Raw genomic sequence first — 21,898 nt, 5'->3', positions numbered from 1 at the left:
TTTAATAGAAACAAGTTCTCACAACAAATTAATTAATATTCACTGAGAGTGGAATCAGTAGTTTGTTTTAGTGACCGTTGTTCAAAGTCTTTTTGTCTTTTCATTGAGAGAGTGGAAGGTCTGAATGTGTTCCTCCTCAGTCTGAAGTGTGCAAAACATCCTTGAAAACTCAGGATAAATGAAAATTTGCAATTTGCCTCATTCAGGAATAGCAGAGAAGCTTGAATTACAAAGATAAAAAAAAAAAAAAGAAGAAAGTTCTAAGTCAACGGATTGAGAGTATGCAAGCTGAGCCAAACAGCTAGAGAGAGATTCTTCCTCCTGCCTCCATCTTTTTTTAGTTTTTGGAAGGCAGCCTAAAAGTGTGCCTGTCGCAGATGTTTGGACAGAAGGTGTTTGCATGCTGTTCGTTTATACACTGCCATATGGGACACAGTATGACCACCACAATAACCAGTAAGTAACACTCTCCATGTACATAATGCCTCGCCAGCTTCTACCTTCTGTTTTGAAAAGAACGCATACCCCAGTGAAATGAGATGTACCTTGATGCTCCTGACCTGCCACAAAGCCACTCATAATGATGTTGCAATGGTGATGGATTTTGCATTAAGAATCAGTTTAGGAGGTAAAACAACAGTTTTATCGAGGTTGTGCTGAGTGTGTGAGTGTGCACAGGTGTAAACGTCTGTGCCTGTGCAGATTTGCTGTAGACTGGAGCTTGTCAAAACTCCCACACATGCAAACTTCTTCTTCATGACATGGTAGTTTTATTCCGCTATGCACTACTGCAGAAAGCTACCCAGGCCATCTGTCACTCTGCCCATGAAGGTGAACAGACTGTGTGCCTGAACCAGTTCCAAGTTTCCCATGCTACCACTCCCACTACATATTGCAGGAGTACAGTATCACTGTCACCAGCCTTATGCTGCATATTCATCAGTTTCAGCAGGTTGTCAGAGTTATGCCATCAGCACCGTTGACCCTAAAATATAATCCTGTGACGCACAGTAGAATACAGAACCATCAAACATGGCTGAGATGAATATGATGATTATTTGGAGGAATGAATGAGATGGACTTGAGAAAAAAAATCAACAATATGGTTTGATTGCTAAATGAAAAATGGATAATAGAAGGTGACAGGACCTTTTTATGTGAATAAAATCACATCATGCGAATGTGATTTTGTGCAAATAATATCAGTTTACAGTCCAGTTTACAGAACCGTAACTCATGTGTTGGAATTAACTCTGCTGCCACACGTGAAGACATAAATGTATCTCACCAGCACAGTAGAGATGAGCCAGACTGACGCTGCTCAAGACTTATGCTGTCATGTTTTACCCTTGAGCCATAGTTTCCTACATGAAATCTGATTATCCAGCAGAAAGAGAGAGAACTGGTGTGGTCAGGAATGTGGCATTAAGCCCATATATTCTCTCACAAACACTGCATGTGTGTTCCACAATTCCCTTGATACACTAGCGTCATTTTGAGGCCATGAAAATATACAGTTCTGCTAACAAATATTTTAAAAGTATTTTTCTTTACTTATAGCCTATTATTTGCGCTGATGACTGACCCAGTTTCACACAGCTGAAACACTGGCAGTCTGCACCAAATTCTTAACCCCACATTATTGAGTTTTACACTCGTGGCTCAAAATTTAGGTTGATAATTAAGAATAAGTAGACCTGACATGATTAAACTATAGGTATTATTATTATTTTATTTAATTTATTTATTTATTGATGTGACAATTTATGTAAAAACACAAACGGTTCATTTATTACTTTAGTACCTAGTAGTAATTTTAGGCATTGTTTCTTTTTTAAACCACAGATATTAGTAAAGGGGTATTCCAATCAGGGTTTTATAAGTTTCATTAATTAAATAAAATCTGTGTGAGCATAGCAATAAAGAATTTATTTCCCCCTGCAACTTTCTGACACCACTTTGCTTCCTGTTGCTCAGTCATAGAGAAAATTTGCTCCAGTTCATTTCCTCATAAATGCAGCTAGTAGCCAGCTAGCTTAGCATAAAGACAGGATGTAAGGGGAAACAGGTCGCCTTGCTCTGTTCAAAAGTAACAAAATGACCAGTGCCTCTAAAGCTCATTAATTAACACATTGTATCTCAATTATTCAATCTATAGAAAAAAATACAAAACATTTAGAGTTTTATAAGCTAGACAGTGATTTCCTGAAATCTTGTAGTTGCCCTGATGCTGCCATTTCAGCTTCATATGGACCCCCCCTCCCAAAAGAGTTCCCACAAAAGCAACAAAATTTCAAAACTGATAAATAATAATTAACATATCTAATGCTACAATGGATAATAAATGACATGATAAAATGACTAAAATGTAATTAAAATCAGACGTCTTGTCATCACAGCCCTTCTGTGGTCACTGAACCTCACTTTATCTTCTGTCAGAATGTCTGTAGTGTGATTGATTGACATGTGCGAGGAATGTTTGATTTCTCATGGTCCATAGGCTGCGTTCATATGTTGTTCTGAGTGCCTGTGTGGAGCTGTTTTGCATGGGTTTATCAGCAATTCTCTGGAGCACTTTCCCCTCCCGCAAGCCCTGTGAGAATGATGTCATTTTTCTCATCTAATTCTCAGCAAGAAAGCAAAGCTGTGTTTCCCCAGGTGTTTAGCACTTTCTTTAAGTCAGTGAAAGCAAGCAATGTGAAGCTGAAACTTACAGCAGCATGAATGCACACTGTGTTACTGGGCAGATGCAAACAGAGATGAAGTAGAATGCTGTGCATGGCACAAAATGCAAATATCCTAAAGCTATTTATCATACACAGTCATTATTATGCTAAAACATCAACCAGTGATCTTAAAAAAATTAATAACCATCTGTTCTAACTGTTTTAGAAACACAAGTTTTGGAAAAATGCGGTTCCAGTAATGTATTGACACACACAAATGTTTTGCTTTCACTGATTCTACAACATTATGGTTGATATTAATTTCGTTATTTTTTTCATCACAGTCCTACTGAGCTCAGTCATAAGGGGGGGAAAGCTCTTATATGTAATTGAATAGGCTTTGTCCCTGAATAACCACAGTTTCAGAAAAGTGTACTTCACAGTACTATAGGTCTTTAAATTTGCATGGTTCTGTTTTTGGTGGGAACAAATCCACACAGCAGTGAATACCACTCTTTGTTGAAGGACCAAAAACTCTCAAAAATTCAATTTCTGAAGCTGCACAAATGAAAGACCTCAATGTGAAAGTCACCCAGGCAACATTAGGTTCAAGGCATTTTTTTCATCATTCAAACATTAAATGGAAAGGTTTTTTTAGAGTTGAAGCCTTGTGTGTTCTAAGATTCACTTATTTTCATAACTTTCTGAAGTTTTGATTTATCAAATATATGCTACATATAAATAATGCTTAAATTGGAAATATAATAACGTTTTAGCTGTGAAAAAACAGAAGTATGCGTTTCCAGTGAACACAAAAAGATGACTTTTCTGAATAATACAGTTGCCCTCATTTACCTTTTATTGTCTGCTTTTCTATAGGAGGAGAAAAAAACAACCTTGGACATATTTGTTCACCCCCACACATCTCTCACTGACATGCAAATGCTCCTTTCTACCCCCACTCATAAGAAAAAAAACCCCAGAAAGTCAGTTATTAAGATTCAGGTAATGTATTCCTGTTTCTGAATTCTATTTGAGAAACGTTATTAATTTCATATATCAAGTTTGGAACGGCCATCTGTTCGCTGCGCACCACTGCACCTCGCTCCATCTGCCCCTGAGTTCCCCACGCGCTATTCTGCTGCCACCAGCTCCACGTTTTTATGCACTCCAGCTTTTTGATTTGTCACTTATGGGGATGGCGTGGACCTGGTGAGGGCATTCGGCAGAATCAGTGGCGGTGACATCTCAGGTGACTCAAGGCACTGGTGGGGTTTAATAAGTGTTTCTCCTTCCTCTTCCTCCCTTATTATCTGCACCACCTCTCCCCTACCCTCTCTTTCTCTCTTCTTCCCTGCTTTGTTTTTACCTTGGTTTCTTTTCCTCCTCTTCTTCCCTTCTTTGTTTAACTCCATCTTTCCGCTCTGTCTTCTCTCCTCCATCTACAATGCCCCTTTCCTCCCTCCTTTCTGTAAGTGGAGAAAGCAGATTGTGCAGTCGGCACAGTGTGACGTGTCCCTGCCACAGTTAATTTAGCATCTGTGCCTTCATGAATATGAATACATTTACATGTCCAGGATATAATTAGGTGGTGGAGTGTGGAGAGGGTTCGCGACACTCCAGGTGGGGAGAGAGAGAGAGAAAGCGAGAGAAACAGAAAAGAGGTGGAAGTGGAAAAGAGGAGCAGGTAGGGCTAAAACAATCTCCCAGGCACTGTGACCTCTGTCACCTAGCTAAGAGCTCACATCAATCACACAGAAATGGCTGGAACTGCACAACTGAGGGGGTGTACATGCCTGGCACAGAGAAATTGATGCAGATGCAGGGACAGACTGTGAGGCCACTTAAGCTCACAGCCAAATGCGCACTTGTGATGCTAGTTGATGATTGCCCACAGATTGTCTGGTGTCGCATACACATGTATAGGTATGTATATAATAGGAAGGCTCATGATGTACTGTATATGTTTAAGCTACTGGTGCAGCTATTTAGAAGATTCACAAGTCTGACTTGATTTTTATGGGCACACTTAAAAGTCACCTGGAAATATTGATGCCCATCCAGTTTGATGGCTTTACATTGCATCTCTTTGTTTTGCAGATGACATTGTCCTGTCTATTTTGGACTGTGGCTGTCAGGATATACTGGGTAGGTTTACGGCTGTTGCAGTAAATGAAATGTGAGGTCATGGTCATGGCTCTGAAGTCAAAGACAGGCTGTCCTTAATGGGTTGAGAATATTTAGTTTTAATATTTTTGATTTATATTATGTTGGCTCACTGTGGCTGTGTATTTTTGCATATATTTATAATGCAAAGTGCTCTCTCTCTTTTGTGTGCTGCTTTGTGTCTCAGTGTGCCTGCAAGTCATTCACACTGCGTTCAGTAATGGCTTATTTGCCAAAGCTCAGTGCTATTTAGGCACCAGGGAGGCACAGTCTCCAAAATGTTTAATGTTGTGTAGTTTAGCCATATGCCACTGTTTTACAGCAAGCATTGGCTGTGTCATTACACCCTGGTGCATTGGGCGCTTTCCATAATGAATCCATAACGAGAATTTGCTGCAAATGAATAGCACAACATCTTTGGGGATGTTTGCTTAACACAGGTGTTACCCTTCTGTAAATATGATGGCTGTATGATAAGATGCTAGACAGAGGTTGCCGTATTTTGTGGAAGATAGCTTTTCTGTCTACTTGGTTGTTCTGTGGAGTCGGGGAGTAGAGATGACAACTTGGGGCTCTAGAAGTCAAGTTTTGCATTCACTTTTGGTCCCTGTTCCAACCTGAGTGACACTAGAAATCACTCCCTCTAACCTGCTTTCACAGTGAGTGATTTGGATGAGGGAATGTTTTGAAGTGATACGACAATCTCTTCATCTATAACACACAACATCACTCCAGTATCAGAGATGTCCTTCAAAGTGAAAAACAACATTGTCTTTAAGGTTAAAAGTTTGTGATAGAGCCTGCACACTATCACTGTTCCTCACCAAATGCTCACCAGGGGACCAAGCAAGGTAATTGATTTTAGATGCAGTCATGCAGGGGTAGTCCCAGCCACCACAGATAAGAACGAATTTCAAATCAAAATTATGTCTGCACTATGCATATGAATCAGATCAAGCCTAATAAAATAAAGGTATTAGCAGCAAGGGAAGGAGAGAAGTAATTAAAGCAACTCACCAGGCGCCGCTCTCGCTTCGCTCTGGAGGTCTCATTACCTAGGGGTAAGTTACAGGAGGCACAGAGGGCATCTGACTTTAACTTCATTTCAGCTATTCAACAGGGGTTCATGGCAAAGTTCACTCATGTATCACATATCACAGTTTTTCCATTATTCTCTATTATATCAAATATTGTATGTATGAACCACAGTATACGAGGCCTGAGAGTAATGACTCGAGTATATAAAATATGGAAAATACCTATCTTTGTTAATTTAATTAAGACATTTATCTGTCCTACATTTGTCTCCTCTCAACAGGTAGGTCAGAGGGTGACCTTAGAAACATTGTGAAGCACCCTTGGATCTGGTAGAAGTTTGAAGTTGAATTGTTGTTTAAATTCCACTTCCTCTGCTCTTACTCTCCGTGCCAACTTTGTGAGCTCTACTTTCCAGACATAGTGAGCAAAGGCAAAGTCTAAATTCCAGGTGAAGGTGCATATGGCTGTGTCCAACAATTTCTTGCAATTTTGGTGACCACCAGCTCTGGTGCATATTGGACGCACTCAGGCGCAACAGGGAAGAGATGCTGAATATATTATTAGTTGGAGGGATGCATTATGAGCAGCTGGAGTCTTGGCAGGCTTTGGTAATGGCCAATCATACCAGCTCCTCTCATGTACTTTAAAAGCATCGTGGGAAACCTGACTTTGATTGATGTCACCAATGTCATAATGGCTGATCTTGAGAGACTTTGTCAAAAACCTTTTCACATGAGGAGGTGCACGTTTGTGAGGTGCAGAGTTACAATCTATGGAAATATATGGGATGCAGTGACAAAACATTCTTTTCCTTTATGTTGTTTTCCTAACAATTATGTACGCCATTACTTAATTTTGATAAGAACAACATTAATTGTTGCAGTTTTGTACATATTCAGATATATATCTACTATATGGCCACATACCAAGCACTAGTATATTTATCTTACTTGAAAAAAACTTTCTATATGATTATACATATTTCATTATTTAGGTAATTTCACAGTAAATTCCAGCAGATCATTTGTTCATTTAAAGGTTTATTTTAAGTTGGTGTGGCTGTGTGTGTGCTTTCCAGTCTAGAGTGCTACTAGAATACAGCCATGCACTACCGTTTGCGATAAAAGGTGGTCTTAGCAGGTTTTAACATAAACAAAACTTTGAGTGAAATGATCATCAACACTGCACTGTGCTGCCTAATCAGCATACACACTGCCTCAGCTCTACCTCTCCTCCCATCTCAGTGTAAGGGCGTTCATTCATGGCAGGAAAATACCAAACACACCAATGTGCAAAATATTACACAGGTTGACTTTGCACTGACAGGAAAATAGAGCCTTATGTGTGTTTCAAAACACACCCCAGACATGTGGCACTTGCATGTGGCAGCAAACAAACTTTCTTTTGCTGTTTTTTTTTTTTTCTTTCTCAAGTTTTCCTATCAACAGTTGACTGACCACCTAACGGTGAGAAGTCATTCTCTTTGTCTATTTTGTCTGTCGTCAGGAGCTCTATACCTTCTCTGGGGGATTATTCACCCCTCTCACACACTTTTCTGTCTTTCTCTGTCTCTCCACTCCCCTAAGGGCTTGCCTTTGAGTGTGTCCCTGGATGCTCTTCCAGTAGCCTCCTTGATCTGGACCCCTCTGTGACTCTCTTTCATTCTCTTTTTTTGTTATACTTTCTTACATTTTCTCTTTCTTTTGGTTCCTCCTATCATAACCCCTCTGAACCTGCCATTCTGTCCCCCCCCCCACACATCTTACCCCTTTTCTGCTCACTCTTTGGGCATGTTGTGCCTTAGGGATAAACACTATAGTACTTCTAGAGAGGGGCACACACGGGCAAAGGCAAATGGTGGATAGAGGCTTTAACAGGTGTGACTGGAACCAGTCTAGCTAAAGACTTCAACCTCCCTCAGCTGGAGGAGATGGTAGGACAGCCAGGTTCCCAGAGTGGGCATCACGCAAAGATGTCTTTCTTCATTGCCACGCATTCTGCAGCATCCCCACTGCCACTAGAAGCACACACACACACACACACACACAAATAAATGAATATACAGCTTTCAGATCTCCAATCCAACATGAATACAATAAGAGCAAAAATTTCAGGACAGCAAGTTCACCAGCATGCCAACATGTTGATGCGTTCTTGTATACTTGTGTATGTACTGTAGTGTATGTGTGTTTGTGTGTGTTTGTGTATGAGTATATGTGTGAGTGAAAGACAAAGAGAGATTACACAACGAACAAGTCTAATAATAATGGACAAATGAATGAATTTGGCATTGTGTGTGTGTGTGTGTGTGTGTGTGTGTGTGTGTGTGTGCGCGCGCGTGTGTGTGTGTGCGCACTCACGCAATTATATATTGTAACATGTGTGCATGTACATGCATCCACGTGCACATCTTGTTCCATGTGACAGTATAGTTGCTCCACTTTTATCCCTGCTGGATTTTATATGCTGGCTCCAGAATCAGTCCAATCCACTTTATTCTGTCCTTCACCCTCGCCAGCTCTAATTTCCGTATCATTTAATTCGGCATCCTATCTCCATCTTCCCCCATTTTCTTCTGACACCACAGTTGGAGTTCTGAAAAAAAAACAGAGCTTGCCTGAAAAAAACTGCCTAAAACACACATCACATGATTTGTATGGCAGAACAATGGGTTAATGCAAATGAAGAAGTCAAGACAGGTGACTGCTGTCTCGTTGGCTTGCCTGCAGATTTGCTGCCTAAAACTTACGTAAACGTAATTGTGTATGTGTAGTAATGTGACAGGTAGTTGGTATGCCTACATTTATTTATTTAACAAATATAAACAAAAGTGTTGCTTCTGTTTACAACTCCATATTCAGTGATCTTCGCTTTCTTAACTTAAAATGTCATAGTAAGAGAAGCACAAGCCTGCAGGAGCTCCAACAGTGTTGTTGTCCGTGACTGCCACCTCATTTACAGGGATGGCTTGGCTCATTAAGCTTATTCAGCTTTGCACAACATAACTTGTTAAATGCTTAAAATAAATCTGTAAATATACAGATTTTGCTATGTTTTGCCAGATTTTGGATAAGTGTAAAGCCCCAGTTTGCTAAAAGTACAGCTGGTCCAAGAACACTCAGTTGACCTCCAAAAGTTGCTCCTTTGTCCTGAGACAGAGTGATGTGCCAAGTCCCCAGTCTGTGTGTCCTGCAAGTAAGCGTGGGCCTGGCAGTGATGGCAGTCCAGAGATGGGTAGGAGTTCTTCAGGCCACCTGGGAAAGCTCCAGGAAAATCCTGGGAGAGCCTGGTGCTCATCAGTTGGGCTTGGGACAAGCAGCTGAAAGTGCTGATGCTTTTCAGTATAAACTTTAGCCTGGTATTTGATATGAATGTTCTACAGCCATTACCAATGCCATTTGTGTTACTACGTTTATATTTAAGTGCTTTAATCCCTTAGTATATGTTATTTGTCAGTTTCGTTTTCATTTTATCAAGTTAAAAAGTTAAGTATTTTATTGATGTTTAAATTTTACATTTATTTATATAATGTTAGTAATATAGCATTACCTCAATACAGCAAGGTTTTTAATGTTTGTATTTATTCTGTCTTTTGTCCGTAATCTGTAAAGCATTTTGATTTGCATAAACCTATATGAAAGCTGTTTTTCAAATCAAATTCTGATTGATAATCATAAACACAAATGCATCAAGAAGGAATAAGCACAGGCACATGAATGTACCGGGTCTTGCAAGTTACAGTAAAAACCCAAATCCATGAAGAACTATGTTTTGTAACAGCAAAGATTCAGTTGAAATGACCATAAATATGCAATTTAACATATAAAGAACTGTAAAATTATGCAAAAAATTCTGACAAAAACTGAGTTATGATCCAGTTGCTCTGATAAGTCGTTATTGAACTTCTGAGAGCTCTGGTTGTTTGCTTTTCCCCAAAGAATCTTCTCTTATTCAGTTTATCACATGAAGATCATTCAAGGGATGAAAGGGAATTTAAAAAAAAATATTTTTTCTCTTAATGGTCAATTTAAGCGGCTGCATCGCTTTGAAGTTGGTGAAATTTTAATGATGACCTTGATTCTTGTATTTATCACTCACGCTTCTGGCTCAAGGCCCTTGTGCACAAACCACTAAAGTTTGGTTACTACCACCAGTGGTGATAATTAATTATCCAGTGAAGATGTAAATGTCCTTTTAGAAGTTGTGTTTTAAGCAGACTGGTTGTCTGTGTTTGCTGTGCTTTGATAGTCGAAGCTGATTTGAATGGTCTGACCTCTGCATTCACTCAGTTTTCAACAGAACACAGAAACTATATGTGAAAAAGACCCTTCCATAGGCACTCTGCAGCGTTTGGGCGTTTGCAGTGTCCTCTCCTCCTTACTCAGATTACTGGTGTGTTAAATCTTAAATCTACTCTTCCATCATCATCTGTTTCTCAAAGGGTTTATTGATCATTCAGCACTGTGGTCAATGTTACGACCAGCATCCATGCCATTGTTGCTTAATGTAGTCAGTAATTGTAATGGCGTGATCAGTTCGGTCCCCCGTGAAATGACTGCACAGCTGTGACTGCTTCATTTGACTGGTGGGAAAGCTGGAGGACACCAAATTAGATTAAGTGATGGATGAATAAGTGATGGAGTGAGAAAAATAAATATATGGAAGCTTAAGGTTTCATTTAGAAAAGTGTAGAGGAATAGGAAAGCCTGGTTTAGTGCTTAACAGATGGGAGGATTGATGGAATGATGGGAAAGCCGTGGTGATGAGGATAGAAGGGTAGAGGAAAGGGAGGATGGTGGACTCGTAAAGAATCACAGCATCCATGCATCCCAGAGGAAGGAGATTAATGGCTGCCTCTCCGTCACAGTGGCACTTTGTGCCAGGCGCCCCCTCGTAAAGCACACCCCACACATCTGGCACAAGCGTGGGGCATGGGGTACCAATCCCCTTTTGCCTCTTTGTTTCACCCTTTCTTTGGAGGAAGTTCCTCTCGGCACGTTATCCTGTGTTTACACTGCTGTTTGGAAAACTGACACTGGTGGCAAATTATCAGTCACATTCGGGCTGAGAATTACTTCTCTGAGTGTTACCTGTGTTTCTAAAATGACCTTGTGATAATCCTTTGCGAGGATGACTCTCTTTGTGTGGTTCTTTTGTGTTCAATGCATGTCAGCTGAAGCACTTAGTAACCAACTTGTTCCATCTTACCCTTATGAGATCGGTAATACAATTTGTTAGTCACTGATAGGATTACTCTCATAGTGAATACACATGAATACAATGAAATAAATTAGTACAGCTGTATTGCATGGCTCAGCCTATCTTCATCAAGTACACAGGATTAATTCCAGATGTATCTCCAACAAAAATTCTTCTATAGTACCAGCTTCTTGGAGGAACCACAATTACTGCATTGGCAACATTTTTCCAGTCCTGGAAGTGTAACATCCTCCTGCTACATCAGTCAGGGGATAGTGCAGAGCATTATTTCAGCTTGGGACAAGGTGTTTTCTGCATCCTGCATGTTGTTAGACTGAGATTATACCTCGTAAAATTAGTGAAAGAGCTTTATATCATATGAAAAAGCAAAATGTATAATAGCTAGATAATAATATATCAAGGCGAGTTTGCTAATTGCCAAGTTACATGTGCTAGAGTTTTCTTAGTTCATATACTTAACCTGAACTACTAGTGCTGCTCTGCTGGCTTCCAGCTAAACCAGGTGCAACGGAAAGATTTAAACTCTCTGAATGCTGCATCTGACCAAATGGCAACTTGTCACAGAGAGTGAAGTTAAAGGTTATATGAGAGGTAGTGAAATGTGTTTGATTGGTAGTGAGAGGTGAGCAAAGGGTTGTGTTCATATGCATGCGTGTTTGTGTGTGTGTGTGTGTGTGTGTGTGTGTGTGTGTCAGATGGGTTTCAGGCTTTACAGCACAGAAACAGTTGGGTGTATGTGATGTGTGTGTGATTATATGTTACTGAGCTCTGAATGCGTGTGCCCTCATGGCCATGTGTGCGTAACCTATCTGATGGTTGGGGGCGATCAGTCTCTGGTGAGTTCCTGTCTGCGCCAGAGAATGTGAGCATTTGACGGATCGGCCTCCCCACACACTTGGGACGCTACGTTCCGACACAGATGGCGTAATTAACGGGAGGCGAGCCAGGGAGGAAAATTTATCTTTGATCAGCACCTTCATGCCAGATTGTCATCTGTGTTAATATGATGATAGCATCAGTGTGCACACGTGTGCACATATTCACATGCACACGCAGCACGAGATGGATGGTGAGAGAATAGAGACTAGGCAGTGCTGTCACACACATCTACGCATACACACACAGTCTCCTCCTAAGCCTTTGTTCATGGCATGGTACTGCACTCCCCACTGTGAGAAGAGCTGAGATCATGGTTGCAACAATCAAGAAAATTTCACTTGAAAGTAACCACTATAGCCCTCTGCAAGCAGTGTATTATGACCTGTAGATACATTTTACTGTTTAGGCAACCCTTAGGCAGAAAGGAAAATGAAGTGACGTAGCCTAAAGGACAACAAATGTGTGTACTTTATTAATGACAACAAAAGTCCCCTAACTTTAATCAAGTGCAGTACTTTGGTAGAGCAGTGTCAGTGGTTGGACAGCTGAGCGGGCCTGCTTGGGGGATGTGATGGCCTCCCAAGCCAGTTGGGCCAGCGACAGTATAACCTGAGCAAATACAATGCAGATACCGTGTGTCAAGCCACACATCTGCACTTTGCTTGGGTGAGGACTGGATACAGAGGTGCTTTGTTTTAAGGGCAGGTTAAGAGTGGAAAATAGTGCTATTTAGTTGTACCATATGAATGGTAACCAATTCTTTGGCCTAAACCTAACCAAGGTGTTTTTGTGCCCAAGCCAATCCAAACCTTGACAATTCTATAACAATTTTCTAGCCTTGATGACATGTTTATTATTGAAATCATGATGATAAGAGTCTGAGTAAAAGCCTCAAATAAGGCAGCTGGTGAAATTAAATGAAGGTGTAAGATTAAATATTTCCTGGACATTGTCTTTGTGGGCTTGCACAGTTTGTGTGAGTGTGTGTGCATGTTGCTGTATGGGAGGAAATGTCACAGATGAGCTCTACCACATGCATACTTTCACCTCAGTAATGGCATGTAGACCATTAGGAGTAATGGTGTGTAGGTGTAATGACATGTGCCATAACATCTGGGCTATGGGCAGCCAGGAGAGAACAAGACAGGAAACCAAAAGAAACAGAGAACGACATTGGTGGCCGACAAAGACTCTAGGGACTACAGGTTTTTGCAGACGATAGTGGGATTGTTGATGTAAGAAAGCAGAAAAAGGGAACATTAACAAAGGGTGATAATTACAAAAGGTGGTTTGGAGGTTAAAGTAACACAGTAGAGAGAAGGTGAGATGGAGTTAAGGAGCAACAAAAGAGGAAGGAGCTAAATAGCAAAAAAAGGAAGAACAGACAGGTGGCAGAGATGAGAACTAAATAGAGGAGAAATGTGGATTGACAAGAAGAGAGAAGAGAATAGATGTGTGGCTTTGTAAATTTGACAGGAGAGGAGAGAAGAAATGACACAAGGAGAGCAGGACCGCACTGGTGTGCATTAAAAACAGCTACAGCCTGGCAGACAGAAAGGTAGGCAGAAATTCAGACAGACAAAATAACGGAGACAGACAGACAGCAGGGAGAACAAAGGCTGCGTTCCTCCGCCTTGCTTTGCTGCTCCCCAGTCCATCTGCTGCTTCTGCACGCAGCCTCCGATCTGTTTCACACTAATTTTCAGCTATCTTGCTCCTCTCCATCTTTACCTCCCTTCCTCTTTTCCAGATCTCATCTTCTATGGGACACTCACACACAGTCGTACATAGTTCTGCTCATTTTTTATTCTCAACTTACGCCGTCTCCCCTATCTGCCCTCTGGTCCTTCTTTGTCAATCTTCCTGTTGACTTTGAATTTGAAGAAACAGCCACTATTTGGCATGAGGGAATGACAGCCATCAACTAAACATACATAATATCAGACTGAAAAATATTTGACATGATCAGCACAAGTTCACATAGAATTTAGTTTCATGTTAGTTTCTTCTGAAATCTGCTTCATTGCTTTAAAGCACTAAACGATCAACACAAAATCTGAAAATGTTGCTGCTGAAATTGACACAGAAGGTGAGAGGGTGTGCATCCTGTGTGTGACAGAAGACAACAAGGTTTATGGGAAAGAAAGGTCTTAATTTTAGAACCAGTAGAACAAAAAAGCTACTAATAGATGAATTAGACCATTTGTATTAAACACATTGATTTCTGCCAGAGTTAGAAGTATTTAGGGTTTTTAAATACTAGATTTCTATATTTGTGTTTTTCCTCAAAGCTCTTCTCACTGGTTTGAGGTGGGTGAAGGATGAAAGGGTGATGCCGTGTACAGTACGTCTGTATACATAAAGCTTATTTATTACTTAAGTTACCCGCTTAGAACACTGACACACAACGTTAGCCTATGGCTGGCAAAATTATGTTTGATATCAGTGATGCATCCTTCTATCCAGTTGCTATATCCTTACAACGAAACTGCTCTTGGGATTTGACATCCCTCCTCAGCCCATTTTTCAACAAAGTTCATGGTAAACTGTGGTATCGCCTCAAGATTTAACTGTGTGTACCTTTACTTATAGGTTTTGTTTTTGGGTGACTCCCATGTCAGCCTCATTTTCGATTTCTAAATGGCAGCTGCGTGAAATAAAGGAATACAGGAATGATCTTGGTCGTACTAGACACTTTCCTGTATTATAGTTTTGTGTTCCCTCAAGATCTTTTGCTCACAATATGAACATTTTTCTATGTAGAAGTGCTCCCACACTCCAGTCATGTTTTTGCCATGAATGTGAGTTTAACAACCACTTACTGGCTCAGTTTTAGCCATAGCACTGGGCTCATTCTGTGTAATGAGCCATAGATTCCGTTAGTGTGTGCATATATGGAAAACAGGAAGTTTTATGCATATAAATAGATGTCTGTGATACATAATTATAGGTCAGCGTTATACAGTCTAGCATTCCTGTGCATCTGTATACATGTGTACACATACACATGTGGGTATTTACATGCTTTTGTATTCAAATGACCTCTCGCATCATTTAGTTGTTAGTGACTCTCCAAACAGGACCGCCCCAGTGACAGCCAATGAATGGGAGATTTGCTTTTATGAGCTAAGCTCCAGGAATGTTTGAACCTCCCATTTAGACCTAACAGGGGCTTGGCACTGACTCTGCACAGGTGCAGGCCAAGAGAAAGAGAGGAGGAGAGAGAATTGGGTCCTGCAAACAACATTCAACATCTGTGTCAATGGCTGTTGCACAAATTTTAAACCAATAAAGCAGAGAGCAAGAGGAAGGGAGAGAGTCAAACAGACAGAGGGGGATAAGGAGTAAAGCGGGGATTTGACATCTGTCAGTGCCTGTTATGCTTTCTACTAAACGGAGAGAGAAACAGAGAGAAGAGGAGGTAGGAGCTTAAAATAGCAGAGAGAGAGAAAGTTGGTGTCTGGCCAAGCCTGGATGAAGCAATCCAATTCCAGCTGTTGTACCATTTGTGTATCAGAGAGAGGGCAGGAGGGGAGGCAGGGAAGAGGAGAAGGCAAGAAGCTATTGAAGGTGGGGAAGTAGAGAGGGATGAAAGGAGGGGAAGGTTAAAGTCATCACACAGGAGGTAGTGAGGACACAGTTGTTCCAGCATTTTCAGTTAAGAGTAAGAAACATAGTATGTTTTTCTGATATGTTCTTCATTCTCTTACCTTGAACTCCCTGTAACACACAGTCATCCCACTCCATCTTACTTTTATAAACTGCATGTGTCTTCATCCTGATCTCACTGGGTCAAATTCAAGCTTGTTTGTACATTTTTGCCTTAAATGATTTAAAAAAGAAAACAAATCGGGTGCTTTAAAGCAAAATACATAAATCCATAACCCTAACCTTAATTCTACATTCATTATTTATATCCATGGTTAATTTCAACCCGGGAGCATCTTGATGTGCATTGACGGTGTAAATCAATTCACCACTATGTTGCTCGTTAATCATTCATTATTTATTAACCAGTTGACTCAAAAATCTCAGCAAACGCAAAAACACGACGTCAGTTTTGTTGTTCTTTGACTAAAAAAATACAGCTTCAGCAGTTTTGTTAAGAAGAGCTTTTTGTTCAGTAGTTTATTCAGGGATGTTAGTGAATTGCAATGAAAAAAATATGTTGAATGCAGTATATGAACATTGTTTCAAGGACTGTGTGTCCTTGTGCAAGAGTGCCAGCAGATGTATCCATTTGTAGCCTGTTTTGTGTGGTGACAAACAAATTAATCTTTACAAAACAAACCATTTCTTCTCTTCTATTTAGTTATTTGACAAACAGTCCATTTCATGTCAAAACGAATTCTCTTTCACAGCTGTACCATTTAAGCCAGGAGTGATTCACATTCTTTCATCATTTACAATAAGCTCTGAAAAAACATTTTGTTCCACAAAGCATACAGGACAAGGGAAACTGCAAAGACTGCCTTGGCTTTAAGGGGAAAAAATATTTGATGAATAAGTACCTTCAATACATTTGAGGAAAATGGAGTTCCATCACTGGCACTCTTTTTATATCACGTCCTTGTTCGGTTTTTTAACACCTTCTGTCAGTTGTGGCTTGTTCTTTTATACAATTAACGATCTTTGGTTTCTGTGTGAATGTAATCTTTTTGTAGGGTTTTTTTTTTTTTTACCACTTTCTAGGTTTGGCTGGTAGATAAGTGGCAGTTTTAGGGAGGAAATGTGGCTTATGCTGAAATTAGCAGGCTTCTGAAATTTGCCAAATCGACAGGCTTGAATAGGGACTGAACAGGTGGAAAGTAGTGCACTCTCAATGTGATTGCATGCGTCAGAATCAAAACCAAGATTTTTTCATGAAGAGGCAATTCATTTGAGTTGTTTCATTTTATAGTCAAAAGGCTAAAATGAAGCAAATTACAAGCTGAATAGACTAGAAAAACAGTAGCTATTGCCAATGACATACTGTATCTTCCCCCAAGACAGAAGTAAAAGGTATAATGTAGGAGAGAATTCTCATAAATTTTTTAAAACTACATCAGAGCAATAAATCAATAAATACAAATATTTTCATGTCTATGGCTCCAATCAGCTATTGTTGCCTCCTTCTACTGGTGCCTGTACCACAAAGAGAGATTAGTGCATGGATGTAGTAATGGAAAACTGGATGTAGCAGCTAGACAGCACCTATTCATGCTAGTCATGCTTCCAGATTCCAGCTATAAAAATTACCCGAACATTCCGCACACTTCCACCTTTTTGGGCGCATAAAACATCCCCACTTGGGTTGAGTCGAATCTCCCGCCAGACAAGCCATGTGACCTCTGGTTGGCTCCATGCACACATGAATGGGATAAAATAAAAATACCCTTAACTAAACTAGACTTTGCAAATGATATTGGACTCAATGAATCAAATTCTGATAATAAAATGAGTCATTCTGTGGGGTTTGTAATGCTTGAAAAAACTTATTCACTGATTTACAGCGGGCGGCACGGTGGCAAGGTGGTTAGCACTGTTGCCTCACAGCGAGGTTGCGGGTTCGCGACCTTTCTCTGTGGAGTTTGCATGTTCTCCCCGTGCTTGCGTGAGTTCTCTTCGGGTACTCCGGCTTCTCCCACAGCCCAAAGACATGTGGCTTAGGTTGATTGGTGTTTCTAAATTGCCCGTAGGAGTGACTGTGTGTGTGTGTGTGTGAGCGGTTGTTCGTCTGTGTGTTGGCCCTGCGATGGACTGGCGACCTGTCCAGGGTGTACCCTGCCTTTGCCCGATTGCTGGCTGGGATTGGCTTCAGTTAGCCAGAATTAACTGAACTCGCTTTGTGGTACAGGTCCCTGAAGTTGGTTGGGTTCCAGACTTAGTTTCTACACTCAGCCAGGACCTTGTATTTTTTGGTCTCAACTCATTCTGAATGATTTTCTCTCCTTTGAGAGCCGTCCATCAACAATACCAGTAAAGATTGCTTTCTGGCTGTTACCCATGCATAGAAAACGCTGCCTCAGTGTTGTGGATTGTACCCAATGCATAGAAAGTAGATATGGCTACCATTACTATTTGGGGACATGTTTTGGAATTTGTCAATACTGATAATGAAGGCATTCTTTTGTAGTCAGAGAAAAGTTTTTGTGTGTGTTTTTCGGGGAAAACATAGAAATCATTTTGTTTGGATTTTCTCCCAGTTTTTGGCAGACCAATATTTGTCTTCTTTTTGTGCATGGTTTATGTTTTCACTCACATTTAAAGAGCAATAAAACAGCAAAAATGGAGAAGATAGTTATTTTTAACCTGCTCTAATGCAAAGAATGCAGTTATATTGATGAAAGTGTATGTAACCAGTATGTGTTGAACAAGAGCATGTGCACTCAATCCACCATCTGCATAGACAGAGTAAAGATTTGATATGATTGTTTGAATGATCAGCGTGCTTTGGCCATGTCATATACAGACATTATACACACAAATACAAGTGAGGAATACAGCGACATAGTTGCAGGGGTGGAATAAAACAATGATACAGGCCGAGAATTCGTCTCCATCCCAGGCCACCCTGTTCATGCAAACCATTTGACTGCTGATTTTGTAGGTTAACCTTATGTGTGGATGCAATGGATACCAGACTAGTTATCAAGATTACAAAAATGGATGTCGTATCAGCTTCCAGAAGTGGAGCCACTATAACTTAATCACCACCGGTTGTCCAGTTGCACTATAGGTCATAAATCCCACCCCCTCCATGTTAACAAATAAGACATGAGCCAAAGCAAAAGTTCAAAGTACAAACCAGGTCAATTTTTCCCAGAGGTGATTTCTGTTGGTTTTGATACATATGATCACACTGATGTGTGTATAAGTGGTCATTTTCTGGCAAGGTTGTTTTTAATAAGTTATTTGATGATTTGAAAAGGAGTGTATTTAGGACGATTTGACTGGCGGCCTGATACCCCACGCAGCTACCTGATGGCTACTGCACAGAATCTGGTTGCAGAATTCCAAGATGGCAGCTGCCTTATTTGTGATATTTTCACTTCACTTTTGCATAGTGAAGGGAAGTAGTGACGCGTTGTCCATATTCATACAGTCAATGCACAAAACACTTTTTAACAAGAGAATGAGATAGCTCAAATGTTCAGCTGATTTTCATATTCAAGCACCAAACTATCAAAACACTTCACACATTCAGTGAAATGAAACATACGATAAGCTACAACAATTTAAGTAAGTAAAACGCTTTAGATTACAAAAACAATTCTAAAACAAACAGCACAAAAATAAACACATTTGTACCAAGTGCCGACGAGTCCACAGTCTAGGTTTACTATTTACTACTAGTCGAAACACATTTCCTTCAGTGTCATATGACCGCTGTGTTGCAGTCATTGCTATGGTTTCTTTTTTCCTCAAAGATGTAAGACATGCAAACTGTAGGCCACCAGCCATTGTGTTATGCTGTTGTTATCGCCACTCATCTAGCCATGCTGGATAATTCCTGTGTGGGTGTTTTAACTGGTGTTTTTGACTGAACTGGTCCCTTACTGGTGAACACGTTGCTTATTCCGGAGCATTTACAGTAGCTGTGTCTGTTTCAGGGCTCTTCTCTTTGTGCTCCACTTTTCATTTTCTGCTAGTGGTGATGGCTCATTTTGTCTTAGATGTCTAAAATGTTATAGCAGGTAGACTGTTGCTATGTGTGTCGCTGAAACTGTGGTGAGAGTGAGAGTCGCACCTGGTGCATTGAGTCTGAGAGGTCCATCAACTCTTTCCTTTTGCCAAATTACCACTGGTCAAGTTGAATGTTCACAGCTGGCCAAATGGCCCTCGGGCCGTCAGGAAATGTCCCAGTGCTACCAATAGGCAGTCTGCGTGTGTATGTACATACATTCACATTAGTATGTAAGTGCAAACACAAACCCATAGATTAATTTCCTACTGGTACTTCTTTCACCCATTATATGAATTGCATCTTTGCATCTCCATTTTGTGTCACTGCTTTATTAGGATGTATCTCCTCATTAAGATGCATAGAGACACTAATGGTAAATGCCCTCCGCCACCACCCAAAGCTCATCAGTTTAATGCTTGGCTAACCCCTCACAATTAGCAAGATGAAGTGAAGCAGCTCTCTTTAAATGGAGAGAAAGAGCAGAGTTTGTTACATTAAAAAGTGAAGATTGTTATGCTGTCATTTATGCATTTTCTTCTTCTGCATATACAGTATAACAGCCCCAGCGTATGTTTTTTCACTCTTTCACAAACATACTGTTGTGTGTGCATATGCCTTTCTAGTTCACACACTCACACTCACGCATACTTTCTTCTTTCTTCTACACAGGCTATTAACCTGTCTGGTTTCTGCAGAATCTCTATAATTTGACTATCAATTATTAAAATTCTACCTGCTGGCACATAGAGAGAGAAAAGGTCCCCAGCATTCATTCTGGACCTCAAAAGAACTGACTGCTAACACACACGGGCTAATGTGAGTGTGATGTCCTGGGTACTGCAGGTTTGACACTGGGCCCAGCGCAGTGAGTGGATAATTGTATATGCGATGAGAGGGGTGGGTGAAAAAGAAGGGCTGGTGTTTGCTTAACAGTATAAATGTTATAATGGTAAGCCAATAAATTGGCAAGTAGTTGTGTTACTGTAAATGGGGACAGATAAAGATTGAATGTATTGTGCATATTTTAGGATGGTGGAGTCTTGATATCTAAACAAGAACACAAGGTCATTGATGCAAAACTGCTGAAACCAGGCTCAAGCAATAGCAAAGCTGCTTTTTCACATCCAACCAGCTGATGCAAGTGCTGAAACTACAGGATTACGGTTACAAGACTCCAGGAACTTACTGTACCCAGCCAAGATATAATAGGCACATAAAACCCCACAGTTTGTTGTTGTATGGTTTGACCTTTTTCCAGATTAAACAAGCAGGATACAACCTGTTAATTAGTGAGTTTTAGAGATTTCAATAGGGGTACTGTGTTGCCTTTGGCCACAGCCAGGGTAGCTGTTTCCCCCTGTTTCCAGCCTTTGTGCTAAAGTTACCAGCTGCTAGTACATAGTTAGAGTACAGACAGATCTCTTGATGATAAAGTGGAGGTGCTTATTTCCCAAAATGTTGAACCATTCCTTTAAGTGTCGGTGACTTTACATATGCAAGCATATGTTTCTGCAAATGTTTGAATCTGTGTTTATTATTGTACCTACAGTATTTTTCTGTTGCATTTTTAGTTGTGTCTTTTGTGGAGGAATGACAAAAAAAAAAAAAAAACACTGTTGTGTGTTTTTATTGTGTTTGTATGTCTGCAAAATTATGCCAAAAAATAAAACAGTATACAGATTTAAAATGAAATATAGCTTGCCAAGTACAAAATGTTAATAGTGGAACACTGTGGGGGTGCGCTTGATTATTTATTTGTGTTTCAGCAGGGGAAACTGGAGCTCCGTCACCACTATGAGGCTATGAGTCATAGAAGCCTGTTTATTTAGAAACCAGAACTTGCTGCTTGACAGGCCGTTACATCTGGTGGTAATTATAACATTCAGCTCTCCATCCCATATGCTGAACTGAACTCATACGTGGGAGTTGCATCACATCAGAATGTATTGTACTGTATGTGTTTGGGGGTACGTGCTTTACATGTCCTCCTACATGGTTTTACTTGTGATCTGAAAAGCCATGTCATCAGGTCAAAGAAGTCACATTTTCTCCTTATTAGTTTATAATATAAAATGTTATGTTTTAGTTATTTTTGAGTTTTTGACCCTTGATATTTGCTTGACTGACAAGGACAATTTGTGTTCTCATCTGGATCAAGAATTTTTTTTGATAGCTTTTCACTGAACTGAATAGGGAGCGGGTTTCAGAAAAATGGCGGCGATTCCTGTTTTGGCTTTATTTTTTATGAGGCTCCAGTTCAACA

The sequence above is a fragment of the Monopterus albus genome, unplaced genomic scaffold (genome assembly GCF_001952655.1).
Source record: "Monopterus albus unplaced genomic scaffold, M_albus_1.0 scaffold82.1, whole genome shotgun sequence".
Lineage (NCBI taxonomy): Eukaryota > Metazoa > Chordata > Actinopteri > Synbranchiformes > Synbranchidae > Monopterus > Monopterus albus.
This window is presented reverse-complemented; position numbering follows the sequence as displayed.